We start from the raw sequence: 15584 nt of genomic DNA, 5'->3' as shown, positions 1-15584 counted from the left end.
TTTTATTGTGATGAATTCTTATTAATATAAGTATATATTTAATTAATACATTTAAAATGAATTAACATTTTTTCAGTGTAGATAATTGACACATTAGGGAGTGTAATTAACACTACCAAAATAGTTAAAAAAATTAACTCGGAGCAGTGTTAGTTGTCTAATCCCTCAGTGTTACTTTAACACTGTTTTGTGAGTTAATAAAGGAACTCTGGTAGAGTGTTAAATGTTTAACTATTTTGAAAGTGTTAATTTAACTCTGGAGAGTGTGGAGCTATATAAACTCTCAAAAAGTGTTGAAATCAACTCTGTGGGAGTTAATTCAACACTGGACATTTTGCTGTGTACGTCCGCCGTCGCTGGCAGTTATCGACCTGCTGCTCAACAAACACTGTGAGCAGAAGGACATGCTGAAGCTTGTGGACCAGGACTGCGCTGCTCTAGTTCACAACTCCTGCACAGACCCCAACAGCATGCTCCACCCGACAACAAAACTACATGTTCTACAATATGTAAAGCACCTCAGCAAATTGTTGAACACCAGTTCCTCTTTAAACGTCAGTCCAGAAAAACTGCAAGAGAGGCAGAAACTCTGTCACTCTCTGACAGAGGCGAGTGAGACTACTAGTGTGCAGGTTGTTACGATGTCTGTTGTAATTGTTCACCCACCTCCACCTGTTCAGATGCTGACACAAGCTTCTATTGAGAAGATTGTACCCAACATCATGGAAAAGCAGCAGCAACATAAACAGGAACAACAACAACAACCGGGGCAAAAGAAGGGCCGCACGAAAGACAAAGTTCTTTCAGCTAGAACTGGATGCCACACAGAAAAGTTCCATCTGGCATTTTAAGTGAAATTCTTTGTAATATTCATGTTGTAATTAGTTTATATATTGGTTTCTTGCATTTGTGACTTTGTACATTGAAATATTATCATTTTATTCTTTATATTTGGTTTTAATATTCATTAGTTTAATTATTTAAATGTCTTTATTTCTGTAACATGTTTGTTTGTATAGGACTATACAAATCGGTTGATGTATCTGTGTTCAACATTTACTGTCCAAGTTAATAAATATATTTCAATTACTAATGTCTACATGTGTCATCAATAAGTGAATCACTGTAGTGAAATGTAAAATTTCACTACAGTGTAAAATAAGTTGGTCTGTAAGTACAATCTAGTGATAACCAGTAGACAGCAGATTGGGGTAAACATTTCCTTTATTTGTTATTTGAGATGGATAAGGTAGGATGGAGTGGGAGGTGAAGGAAGGTGTTCTTCCACGTGTCCAGTCTCAGGCACAATATTTACTTAAATGTACATGAAATAAAAATAAGGCAGAAATGAGGTAAGGGGAAATGTGCAAAACTGAGCAGATTGTAAAAATGAAAAGATGAAATGAAATGTGTGCAATATAAATTAACAGTACAGTTAATTAAAGCCGACCAATTAAAAAAAAAAAAAAAAAACACATTTAAATAAATGTACATGAAATAAAAATAAGGCAGAAATGACTTAAGGGAAATGTGCAAAACTGAGAAGGTTGTAAAAAAAATAAATGAAATCTGTAATATAAATCAACAGTACAGTACAAGTGAAATCCTGACAAGCGAGTTAGGTTTTAAAGCAGCCAGAGTATCCCTGTTTTTTTTGTTTTGTTTTTTAGATCTTTTTTTTTTCAGAATTTTTTTTTCAGGCTAGATGGATGAGGAAGGATGGAGTGGGAGGTGAAGGAAGGTGTTCTTACAGGTGTCTAGTCTCAGGCACGTTGATGTTGACGTCCTGGATAGTCTCCTTTTTCTTCTCTTCTCTCTCCTATGTCTTTGTCTCCTTGTCCTGGAGCTTGTGCCTCATTTCGTCCATCTCCGTCTGCCGGTCTTTTTTTTTTTTTTTTTTTTCAGAATTTTTTTTTTCAGGGTAGATGGATGAGGTAGGATGGAGTGGGAGGTGAAGGAAGGTGTTCTTACAGATGTCTAGTCTCAGGCACGTTGATGTTGACGTCCTGGATAGTCTCCTTTTTCTTCTCTTCTCTCTCCTATGTCTTTGTCTCCTTGTCCTGGAGCTTGTGCCTCATTTCGTCCATCTCCGTCTGCCGGTCCTTTTTTTTTTTTTTTTTCAGAATATTTTTTTCAGGGTAGATGGATGAGGTAGGATGGAGTGGGAGGTGAAGGAAGGTGTTCTTACAGGTGTCTAGTCTCAGGCACGTTGATGTTGACGTCCTGGATAGTCTCCTTTTTCTTCTCTTCTCTCTCCTATGTCTTTGTCTCCTTGTCCTGGAGCTTGTGCCTCATTTCGTCCATCTCCGTCTGCCGGTCCTTTTTTTTTTTTTCAGAATATTTTTTCCGGGGTAGATGGATGAGGTAGGATGGAGTGGGAGGTGAAGGAAGGTGTTCTTACAGGTGTCTAGTCTCAGGCACGTTGATGTTGACGTCCTGGATAGTCTCCTTTTTCTTCTCTTCTCTCTCCTATGTCTTTGTCTCCTTGTCCTGGAGCTTGTGCCTCATTTCGTCCATCTCCGTCTGCCGGTCTTTTTTTTTTTTTTTTTTCAGAATTTCTTTTTTTTCAGGGTAGATGGATGAGGTAGGATGGAGTGTGAGGTGAAGGAAGGTGTTCTTACAGGTGTCTAGTCTCAGGCACGTTGATGTTGACGTCCTGGATTATCTTCTTTTTCTTCTCTCTCCTATTTCTTTGTCTCCTTGTCCTGCATCTTGCGCCTCATTTCGTCCATCTCTGTCTGCCGGTCTTTTTTTTTTTTTTTTTTAAGTACAGGCAGATGTTTTCAAGGACTGTTTTGTTGTCCTCTAATTCTGGGATCCTGGTGATACGGATCTAATGTTCTTTGGGGATGGTATCCTTTGTTTGTTGGATCTTAGAGATCAGGCACAATACAGTGAACCCACTGCTTGTGACCATCTCGTTGTGGATATCCTCTTGGCTCTTTTTCAAATTCAAAGATTTTATTGTCAAACATACCCCCCTTGTGTATTGAAATTCTTATGCTTGCCTTTTCTGGACAGCCGACCAATTTTAAAATAAAAAAAATAAAATGTACATGAAATAAAAATGAGGCAAAAATGAGGTAAGGGGAAATGTGCAAAACTGAGCAGGTTGTAAAAAAAATGAAATGAAATGAGTGCAATATAAATTAACAGTACAGTTAATTAAAGCCCACCAATAAAAAAATATATATATATGTTTAAATAAATGTACACGAAATAAAAATAAGGCAGAAAAGAGGTAAGTGAAAATGTGCAAAACTGAGCAGGTTGTAAAAAAAAATGAAATGAAATGGGTGAAATATAAATTAACAGTACAGTTAATTAAAGCCGACCAATTAAAAAAAAAAAAGATTTTCTTTTTTTAAATAAATGTACTTGAAATAAAAATAAGGCAGAAATGACGTAAGGGAAATGTGCAAAACTGAGCAGTTTGTAAAAAAATGAAATGAAATGTGTAATATAAATCAACAGTACAGTAAAAGTGAAATAACAAGCTGAAGTTCAGACCAGTTGTGAGTTAGGTTCTGAAGCAGCCAGAGAATCCCTCTGTAATTTTTTTTTTTTTTTAGATCGTTCTTAGTTAGATCTTTTTTTTTTTTTTTTTAGAGCTGTCCTTCTTGGATCTTTTTTTTTTTTTTAGATCTTTCTTATTTAGATCTTTTTTTTTTTTTTTTTTTTTTTAGATCTTTCTTATTTAGATCTTTTTTTTTTTAAGTACAGGCAGATGTTTTCAAGGACTGTTTTGTTGTCCTCTAATTCTGGGATCCTGGTGATACGGATCTAATGTTCTTTGGGGATGGTATCCTTTGTTTGTTGGATCTTAGAGATCAGGCACAATACAGTGAACCCACTGCTTGTGACCATCTCGTTGTGGATATCCTCTTGGCTCTTTTTCAAATTCAAAGATTTTATTGTCAAATATACCCCCCTTGTGTATTGAAATTCTTATGCTTGCCTTTTATGGACAGCCGACCAATTTTAAAATAAAAAAAATAAAATGTACATGAAATAAAAATGAGGCAAAAATGAGGTAAGGGGAAATGTGCAAAACTGAGCAGGTTGTAAAAAAAAATGAAATGAAATGAGTGCAATATAAATTAACAGTACAGTTAATTAAAGCCCACCAATAAAAAAAAAAAATATATGTTTAAATAAATGTACATGAAATAAAAATAAGGCAGAAAAGAGGTAAGTGAAAATGTGCAAAACTGAGCAGGTTGTAAAAAAAAATGAAATGAAATGGGTGAAATATAAATTAACAGTACAGTTAATTAAAGCCGACCAATTAAAAAAAAAAAGATTTTCTTTTTTTAAATAAATGTACTTGAAATAAAAATAAGGCAGAAATGACGTAAGGGAAATGTGCAAAACTGAGCAGTTTGTAAAAAAATGAAATTAAATGTGTAATATAAATCAACAGTACAGTAAAAGTGAAATAACAAGCTGAAGTTCAGACCAGTTGTGAGTTAGGTTCTGAAGCAGCCAGAGAATCCCTCTGTCATTTTTTTTTTTTTTTTTTGATCTTTCTTATTTAGATCTTTTTTTTTTTTTTTTTTTTAGATCTGTCTTACTTGGATCTTTTTTTCAGATCTTTTTTTTTTTAAGTACAGGCAGATGTTTTCAAGGACTGTTTTGTTGTCCTCTAATTCTGGGATCCTGGTGATAAGGATCTAATGTTCTTTGGGGATGGTATCCTCTGTTTGTTGGATCTTAGAGATCAGGCACAATACAGTGAACCCACTGCTTGTGACCATCTCGTTGTGGATATCCTCTTGGCTCTTTTTCAAATTCAAAGATTTTATTGTCAAATATACCCCCTTTGTGTATTGAAATTCTTATGCTTGCCTTTTCTGGACAGCCGACCAATTTTAAAATAAAAAAAAATGATTTACATAAGTGTACATGAAATAAAAATGAGGCAAAAATGAGGTAAGGGGAAATGTGCAAAACTGAGCAGGTTGTAAAAAAAATGAAATGAAATCAGTGCAATATAAATTAACAGTACAGTTAATTAAAGCCCACCAATAAAAAAAATAATATATATATATATATGTTTAAATAAATGTACTTGAAATAAAAATAAGGCAGAAATGACGTAAGGGAAATGTGCAAAACTGAGCAGTTTGTAAAAAAATGAAATGAAACGTGTAATATAAATCAACAGTACAGTAAAAGTGAAATAACAAGCTGAAGTTCAGACCAGTTGTGAGTTAGGTTCTGAAGCAGCCTGAGAATCCCTCTGTCATTTTTTTTTAGTTCGTTCTTATTTAGATCTTTTTTTTTTTTTTTTTTTTAGATCTGTCTTACTTGGATCTTTTTTTTTTTTTTTAGATCTTTCTTATTTAGATCTTTTTTTCAGATATTTTTTTTTTTTTAGATCTTTTTTTAGTTTTTTACAGAATTTTTTTTTTCAGGGTAGATGGATGAGGTAGGATGGAGTGGGAGGTGAAGGAAGGTGTCTAGTCTCAGGCACGTTGATGTTGACGTCCTGGATGGTCTCCTATTTCTTCTCTTCTCTCTCCTATTTCTTTGTCTCCTTGTCCGCAATCTTGTGCCTCATCTTGTCCATCTCCGTCTGCCGTTTTTTTCTTTTTCAGAATTTTTTTTTTCAGGGTAGATGGATGAGGTAGGATGGAGTGGGAGGTGGGAGGTGTTCTTACAGGTGTCTAGTCTCAGGCACGATGATGTTGACGTCCTGGATTATCTCCTTTTCTTCTCTCTCCTATTTCTTTGTCTCCTTGTCCTGCATCTTGCGCCTCATTTCGTCCATCTCCGTCTGCCGGTCTTTTTTTTTTTTTTTTAAGTACATTCAGATGTTTTCAAGGACTGTTTTGTTGTCCTCTAATTCTGGGATCCTGGTGATAAGGATCTAAAGTTTTTTGGGGATGGTATCCTCTGTTTTTTGGATCTTAGAGATCAGGCACAATACAGTGAACCCACTGCTTGTGACCATCTCGTTGTGGATATCCTCTTGGCTCTTTTTCAAATTCAAAGATTTTATTGTCAAATATACCCCCCTTGTGTATTGAAATTCTTATGCTTGCCTTTTCTGAAAAGCCAACCAATTTTAAAATAACAAAACAATAAATGAAAAAAAAAATGAAATAAAATGTGAAAAACTCAGTGAAACCACTGTTTGTGACCATCTCATGGTGGGTATCCTCTTGGCTCTTTTTTAAGCAGCCAGAGAAATCCCCCTATGTCTTCAGCAGTTTGTGTTGTTTCCAACTGCTGGCAGTTTTTTTTTTTTTTTGATAGGGGGGGCGATTTGCTCTTTTTTTTAATGGGGGGAAAATGCCCACCCCCGCCCCCGCATCCCCGCATCCCCCCACCCCCGTAACTTTTTGCCATTTGAGGACCAGACGCGCGCCGTTTGCGGGGAGGGGCGATTTGCGTTTTTCAATGGGGGGGCAATTGTCTTTATATAACGCGCCCCCCCGCCCCCCCCCCCCGCCCCCCATCCCCCATTTGAGGACCACACTCCTCATTCAATGGGTATTTTTTATTCCCTGTGCTGTGTTCTTTTCCAACTTCATTGACTGGAAGGTAGCACAGCGGCTGAGGAATGAGGAATCTTTTACATCTCATCCATTTCTTTCTTTGGCGAATGCAAGACCGCAAATGAAGATGAGGGGATTTCTGTATCTGCGCACATACCCTGAACCCGGCCATTTGTCCGATGTTCGGATAACCTCACACAGCCGGTTTGACAAATCAATAGTAACAACTTGTGAAGGTAGTCCAACAGTTTCATTCGGTCGTCATTGGAAACTGGGTTCTCGGTTCAATTTCTCAAGTTATACAGTATGCAAGGTAGACACACATGACCCCTCTATACTTTGTATTAAAGGCATGGCTAGCGGTAAAATTAGCATCTGTTAAATTCTATTTATGATATTGTAATAACATATTACGTCATATATTGAAATATAATGCTATATTTACGATATTAGTTCTATATTATGTTAAATGGTATTAGAAATATGGAATACGATGCTATTTTATGATATTATTTCTATGATATTAAGTTAAATTATATTAGAAATATGGAATACGATGCTATTTTATGATATTAGTTCTACGGTATTAAGTTAGTTATATTAGACATATGGAATACGAGGCTATTTTATTTTAGTTCTACGATATGAAGTTAAATTGTATTAGAAATAAGGAATACGATGCTATTTTATGATATTAGTTCTACGGTATTAAGTTAGTTATATTAGACATATCGAATACGAGGCTATTTTATTTTAGTTCTACGATATTAAGTTAAATTATATTAGAAATAAGGAATACGATACTATTTTATGATATTCGTTCTACGATATAATGTTCTAAGTAAGTATAAAGCCATGTCTCCTATATTAGTTCTACTATATTATGTTATATCAGTGTTTCCCCTATGTTCCCAACTATGGGGGCGGACGTATCGGAGGGGGCGTGGGTGTTGGGGCGCGCTGGGGGATACAATGGTAGGGAAAACACTGTATATGAAATGATGTTATATAATATTAGAAATAAAGGTGTAATGCCATGTCTCCTATATTGGTTCTACTATATTATGTCATATCAGTGTTTCCCCTATGTTCCCAACTATGGGGGCGGACGTATCGGAGGGGGGCGTGGGTGTTGGGGCGCGCTGGGGGATACAATGGTAGGGAAAACACTGTATATGAAATTATGTTATATAATATTAGAAATAAAGGTGTAATGCCATGTCTCCTATATTGGTTCTACTATATTATGTCATATCAGTGTTTCCCCTATGTTCCCAACTATGGGGGCGGACGTATCGGAGGGGGGCGTGGGTGTTGGGGCGCGCTGGGGATACAATGGTAGGGAAAACACTGTATATGATATTAAGTTATATAATATTAGAAATAAAGGTGTAATGCCATGTCTCCTATATTGGTTCCACTATATTATGTCATATCAGTGTTTCCCCTATGTTCCCAACTATGGGGGCGGACGTATCGGAGGGGGCGTGGGTGTTGGGGCGCGCTGGGGGATACAATGGTAGGGAAAACACTGTATATGAAATTATGTTATATAATATTAGAAATAAAGGTGTAATGCCATGTCTCCTATATTGGTTCTACTATATTATGTCATATCAGTGTTTCCCCTATGTTCCCAACTATGGGGGCGGACGTATCGGAGGGGGGCGTGGGTGTTGGGGCGCGCTGGGGGATACAATGGTAGGGAAAACACTGTATATGATATTAAGTTAAATAATATTAGAAATATTAAGTATGATGACATGTTTGTTATATTACTCCTACATAATGCTATATGATATTAGTCCTATGTTATTTTGTTATTATCTATGATATTACAAATACGAAGTAACATAATATGTTATGTATATTGGCATGGCATTACTGCAATATTGGCATGGCATCATTGAAACTATAAAGGAGGACATGTGTGTCTACCTTTCCTAATGCATAACTTGAAAAATCAAACCGAGATCCCAATTTCCAACGACGGACGAATGAAACTATTGGTCTACCGTCACAAGTTGTCACTGTTGATTCGTCAACCCAGCCGTGGGAGTTCATCTAAACACCAGCCTAATGGCCAGGTCCAGGGCATGTGCACAGATACAGAAATCCCGTCATCTTCATCTGCAGCCTTGCATTAGCCAAAGAAGGAAATGGATGAGATGAAAAAGATCCCTCATTCCTCAGAGGCCCTGCCGTGCTACTGTCCAGTCCATGAAGTTGGAAAAAAACACTTCCTAGAGCACAGGGAATGTTACTCACCAATGAATGAGGAGCCGGTCCATGCCTGTTGGGGGGTATTTAGCGCTGTGTTGGGGGCGGCGCCGTTGGCGGGGCTATGTTGGGGGGGCGATTTGCGTTTTTTTTTTTCAATGGGGGGGGGCGATTGTTTTTTTTCAATGGGGGAAAATGGTCCCCCCCCCCCCCCACCCCCCCCTCCCCCATTTGAAGACCACACTCCTCATTCAATGGGTATTTTTTATTCCCTGTGCTGTGTTCTTTTCCAACTTCATTGACTGGAAGGTAGCACAGCGGCTGAGGAATGAGGAATCTTTTACATCTCATCCATTTCTTTCTTTGGCGAATGCAAGACCGCAAATGAAGATGAGGGGATTTCTGAATCTGCGCACATACCCTGAACCCGGCCATTTGTCCGATGTTCGGATAACCTCACACAGCCGGTTTGACAAATCAATAGTAACAACTTGTGAAGGTAGTCCAACAGTTTCATTCGGTCGTCATTGGAAACTGGGTTCTCGGTTCAATTTCTCAAGTTATACATTATGCAAGGTAGACACACATGACCCCTCTATACTTTGTATTAAAGGCATGGCTAGCGGTAAAATTAGCATCTGTTAAATTCTATTTATGATATTGTAATAACATATTACGTCATATATTGAAATATAATGCTATATTTACGATATTAGTTCTATATTATGTTAAATGGTATTAGAAATATGGAATACGATGCTATTTTATGATATTATTTCTATGATATTAAGTTAAATTATATTAGAAATATGGAATACGATGCTATTTTATGATATTAGTTCTACGGTATTAAGTTAGTTGTATTAGACATATGGAATACGAGGCTATTTTATTTTAGTTCTACGATATGAAGTTAAATTGTATTAGAAATAAGGAATACGATGCTATTTTATGATATTAGTTCTACGGTATTAAGTTAGTTATATTAGACATATGGAATACGAGGCTATTTTATTTTAGTTCTACGATACTAAGTTAAATTATATTAGAAATAAGGAATACAATGCTATTTTATGATATTCGTTCTACGATATTATGTTCTAAGTAAGTATAAAGCCATGTCTCCTATATTAGTTCTACTATATTATGTTATATCAGTGTTTCCCCTATGTTCCCAACTATGGGGGCGGACGTATCGGAGGGGGGCGTGGGTGTTGGGGCGCGCTGGGGGATACAATGGTAGGGAAAACACTGTATATAAAATGATGTTATATAATATTAGAAATAAAGGTGTAATGCCATGTCTCCTATATTGGTTCTACTATATTATGTCATATCAGTGTTTCCCCTATGTTCCCAACTATGGGGGCGGACGTATCGGAGGGGGGCGTGGGTGTTGGGGCGCGCTGGGGGATACAATGGTAGGGAAAACACTGTATATGAAATTATGTTATATAATATTAGAAATAAAGGTGTAATGCCATGTCTCCTATATTGGTTCTACTATATTATGTCATATCAGTGTTTCCCCTATGTTCCCAACTATGGGGGCGGACGTATCGGAGGGGGGCGTGGGTGTTGGGGCGCGCTGGGGGATACAATGGTAGGGAAAACACTGTATATGATATTAAGTTATATAATATTAGAAATAAAGGTGTAATGCCATGTCTCCTATATTGGTTCCACTATATTATGTCATATCAGTGTTTCCCCTATGTTCCCAACTATGGGGGCGGACGTATCGGAGGGGGCGTGGGTGTTGGGGCGCGCTGGGGGATACAATGGTAGGGAAAACACTGTATATGAAATTATGTTATATAATATTAGAAATAAAGGTGTAATGCCATGTCTCCTATATTGGTTCTACTATATTATGTCATATCAGTGTTTCCCCTATGTTCCCAACTATGGGGGCGGACGTATCGGAGGGGGGCGTGGTTGTTGGGGCGCGCTGGGGGATACAATGGTAGGGAAAACACTGTATATGATATTAAGTTAAATAATATTAGAAATATTAAGTATGATGACATGTTTGTTATATTACTCCTACATAATGCTATATGATATTAGTCCTATGTTATTTTGTTATTATCTATGATATTACAAATACGAAGTAACATAATATGTTATGTATATTGGCATGGCATTACTGCAACATTGGCATGGCATCATTGAAACTATAAAGGAGGACATGTGTGTCTACCTTTCCTAATGCATAACTTGAAAAATCAAACCGAGATCCCAATTTCCAACGACGGACGAATGAAACTATTGGTCTACCGTCACAAGTTGTCACTGTTGATTCGTCAACCCAGCCGTGGGAGTTCATCTAAACACCAGCCTAATGGCCAGATCCAGGGCATGTGCACAGATACAGAAATCCCGTCATCTTCATCTGCAGCCTTGCATTAGCCAAAGAAGGAAATGGATGAGATGAAAAAGATCCCTCATTCCTCAGAGGCCCTGCCGTGCTACTGTCCAGTCCATGAAGTTGGAAAAAAACACTTCCTAGAGCACAGGGAATGTTACTCACCAATGAATGAGGAGCCGGTCCATGCCTGTTGGGGGGTATTTAGCGCTGTGTTGGGGGCAGCGCCGTTGGCTGGGCTATGTTGGGGGGGCGATTTGCGTTTTTTTTTTTCAATGGGGGGGGGCGATTGTTTTTTTTCAATGGGGGAAAATGGTTCCCCCCCCCCCCCCCCCCACCCCCCCCCTCCCCCATTTGAAGACCACACTCCTCATTCAATGGGTATTTTTTATTCCCTGTGCTGTGTTCTTTTCCAACTTCATTGACTGGAAGGTAGCACAGCGGCTAAGGAATGAGGAATCTTTTACATCTCATCCATTTCTTTCTTTGGCGAATGCAAGACCGCAAATGAAGATGAGGGGATTTCTGAATCTGCGCACATACCCTGAACCCGGCCATTTGTCCGATGTTCGGATAACCTCACACAGCCGGTTTGACAAATCAATAGTAACAACTTGTGAAGGTAGTCCAACAGTTTCATTCGGTCGTCATTGGAAAATGGGTTCTCGGTTCAATTTCTCAAGTTATACATTATGCAAGGTAGACACACATGACCCCTCTATACTTTGTATTAAAGGCATGGCTAGCGGTAAAATTAGCATCTGTTAAATTCTATTTATGATATTGTAATAACATATTACGTCATATATTGAAATATAATGCTATATTTACGATATTAGTTCTATATTATGTTAAATGGTATTAGAAATATGGAATACGATGCTATTTTATGATATTATTTCTATGATATTAAGTTAAATTATATTAGAAATATGGAATACGATGCTATTTTATGATATTAGTTCTACGGTATTAAGTTAGTTGTATTAGACATATGGAATACGAGGCTATTTTATTTTAGTTCTACGATATGAAGTTAAATTGTATTAGAAATAAGGAATACGATGCTATTTTATGATATTAGTTCTACGGTATTAAGTTAGTTATATTAGACATATGGAATACGAGGCTATTTTATTTTAGTTCTACGATATTAAGTTAAATTATATTAGAAATAAGGAATACGATGCTATTTTATGATATTCGTTCTACGATATTATGTTCTAAGTAAGTATAAAGCCATGTCTCCTATATTAGTTCTACTATATTATGTTATATCAGTGTTTCCCCTATGTTCCCAACTATGGGGGCGGACGTATCGGAGGGGGCATGGGTGTTGGGGCGCGCTGGGGGATACAATGGTAGGGAAAACACTGTATATGATATTAAGTTATATAATATTAGAAATAAAGGTGTAATGCCATGTCTCCTATATTGGTTCCACTATATTATGTCATATCAGTGTTTCCCCTATGTTCCCAACTATGGGGGCGGACGTATCGGAGGGGGCGTGGGTGTTGGGGCGCGCTGGGGGATACAATGGTAGGGAAAACACTGTATGTGAAATTATGTTATATAATATTAGAAATAAAGGTGTAATGCCATGTCTCCTATATTGGTTCTACTATATTATGTCATATCAGTGTTTCCCCTATGTTCCCAACTATGGGGGCGGACGTATCGGAGGGGGGCGTGGGTGTTGGGGCGCGCTGGGGGATACAATGGTAGGGAAAACACTGTATATGATATTAAGTTATATAATATTAGAAATAAAGGTGTAATGCCATGTCTCCTATATTGGTTCCACTATATTATGTCATATCAGTGTTTCCCCTATGTTCCCAACTATGGGGGCGGACGTATCGGAGGGGGCGTGGGTGTTGGGGCGCGCTGGGGGATACAATGGTAGGGAAAACACTGTATATGATATTAAGTTAAATAATATTAGAAATATTAAGTATGATGACATGTTTGTTATATTACTCCTACATAATGCTATATGATATTAGTCCTATGTTATTTTGTTATTATCTATGATATTACAAATACGAAGTAACATAATATGTTATGTATATTGGCATGGCATTACTGCAATATTGGCATGGCATCATTGAAACTATAAAGGAGGACATGTGTGTCTACCTTTCCTAATGCATAACTTGAAAAATCAAACCGAGATCCCAATTTCCAACGACGGACGAATGAAACTATTGGTCTACCGTCACAAGTTGTCACTGTTGATTCGTCAACCCAGCCGTGGGAGTTCATCTAAACACCAGCCTAATGGCCAGATCCAGGGCATGTGCACAGATACAGAAATCCCGTCATCTTCATCTGCAGCCTTGCATTAGCCAAAGAAGGAAATGGATGAGATGAAAAAGATCCCTCATTCCTCAGAGGCCCTGCCGTGCTACTGTCCAGTCCATGAAGTTGGAAAAAAACACTTCCTAGAGCACAGGGAATGTTACTCACCAATGAATGAGGAGCCGGTCCATGCCTGTTGGGGGGTATTTAGCGCTGTGTTGGGGGCGGCGCCGTTGGGGGGGGCGATTTGTGGGGTTTTTTTTCAATGGGGGGGGGGGGGGGGGGCGATTGTTTTTTTTCAATGGGGGAAAATGGTCCCCCCCCCCCCTCCCCTGTCCCCCCGCTCCCCCTCCCCCCATTATATAGCCCCCCACATATTTAGAGCTGGTGGAAGGGGCAGGGCGGGGGCAGGGGGGTATTTAGCTGTGATGGGGGCCCTGGCGGTGGGGGCGCAAGGGTTCTTGAGCGCTGTGAAGCGTGGGTGGAAGGGGAGCGGGGGTAGATGGATGAGGTAGGATGGAGTGGGAGGCGAAGGAAGGTGTTCTTACTTGTGTCCAGTCTCAGGCACGTTGATCTTGACGTCCTGGATGGTCTCCTTTTTCTTCTTTTCTCTCTCCTATTTCTTTGTCTCCTTGTCCTGCATCTTGCACCTCATTTTGTCCATCTCCGTCTGCCGGTCCGTTTCTTTAAGTCGAGGCAGATGTTTTCAAGGACTGTTTTGTCCTCCTCTAATTCTTGGATCCTGGTGATAAGGATCTGATGTTCTTTGGGAATGGTATCCTCCGTTTGTTGGATCTTTGAGATCAGACACAACTCAGTGAAACCACAAAACCACTGCTTGTGACCATCTCGTGGTGGGTCTCCTCATGGTGGTGGCTCTTTTTTAAAGCAGCCAGAGAATCCCTCTGGGTCTTCAGCAGTTTGTTTTCTGCTTCCAACTGCTGCCAGGTCTCGTTGTTGACCCTGAGATCAGCACTTATGACAGAAAGTTTTTTTTTGGTCTCGGTGAGCTTCAGAGATAAACCCTCGTTCTCCCTGATAGTCTCATCCAGAGCCTCTGTCTTGATCTTTAGCAGTTTGTGTTCTTCTACCAACTGGTGGTTGTTGGCCTGCTCCTTGTGCAGCTCTTCTTGAAGAGAAATGTTGGTGGAGAGTAACCCTGTTACTTACTCCAAGGACTGTTGTTGGTAATCCAGTTCCTTGAATCTGTTTTCCTCCAACTTCTGCTGCCAGGTCTCTTTGTTGACCGTGAGTTCAGCACTTTTGACGAAGAGTTGTCGGGCGTACTCAAAGAGCTTCAGAAGCAAACTCTAGTTTTCCCCGATAACCTCAGCCAGAGCCTCTGTCTTGCTCTTCAGCAGTTTGTGTTCTGCTTTCAACCGTTGGTTGTTGGCCTGCTCCTGGACCGTGGGTTCAGCATTTTTGACAACGAGTTGTTCGGTGGTCTCTGTGGAGCTTCAGAGAAAACCCTTGTTCTCCCTGATGAGGTCTGAAAACTTATTTCTGTTCTTGTCTGCTCATAGGCAAGATCTTTGCCTTTTAACAGGTTGGTCAAACTGCACCTCCCAGTTTCAGTGTGAGCAGTGAGTTCGCTCACCTTCCTTTTCAGGTAGTGCACTTCATCCCGGGCACGAGAAAGTGCCATGTTCACCTTGTATCCGTTGGGAGGAGTCCCGAGACGTGAAGCGCCAAAATAGGCTGGAAGCCTTGAAAAAGGCTGTTTGTTTGCTTGCCGGATAACGACTCCATGTGATCTTTGAAGAATGGTGATATATCCATCGAAAGGCTACTTGATTAAGTCTCGTTAAGGACAAACGTCGCTGATTAATTCTCTCACAAAACAATATGCAGTGCTCTGTCCTGTGGCCAGACTTGCAATGAACAGATGAATGTACTTTGTCCTGGAACTTGGCCTTGAAGATTCCATTCCATTTCATTTCATTCCATTCCATTTCATTTCATTCCATTCCATTTCATTCCATTCCATTCCGTTCCATTCCATTCCATTCCATTGTGTGTCATAGAGTGGACTCCAAGACAACGGAATAGAAAATACAACAAAACCCACTTTGTGTGGTTTTATATATACACATTATATATATATATATATATATATATATATATATATATATATATATATATATATATATATACTGACGTTCACATCCCATTTGTAATGTTTGTTGATT

Source organism: Gasterosteus aculeatus, chromosome 14 (assembly GCF_964276395.1).
Source record: "Gasterosteus aculeatus chromosome 14, fGasAcu3.hap1.1, whole genome shotgun sequence".
Taxonomy (NCBI): Eukaryota; Metazoa; Chordata; class Actinopteri; order Perciformes; family Gasterosteidae; genus Gasterosteus; species Gasterosteus aculeatus.
This window is presented reverse-complemented; position numbering follows the sequence as displayed.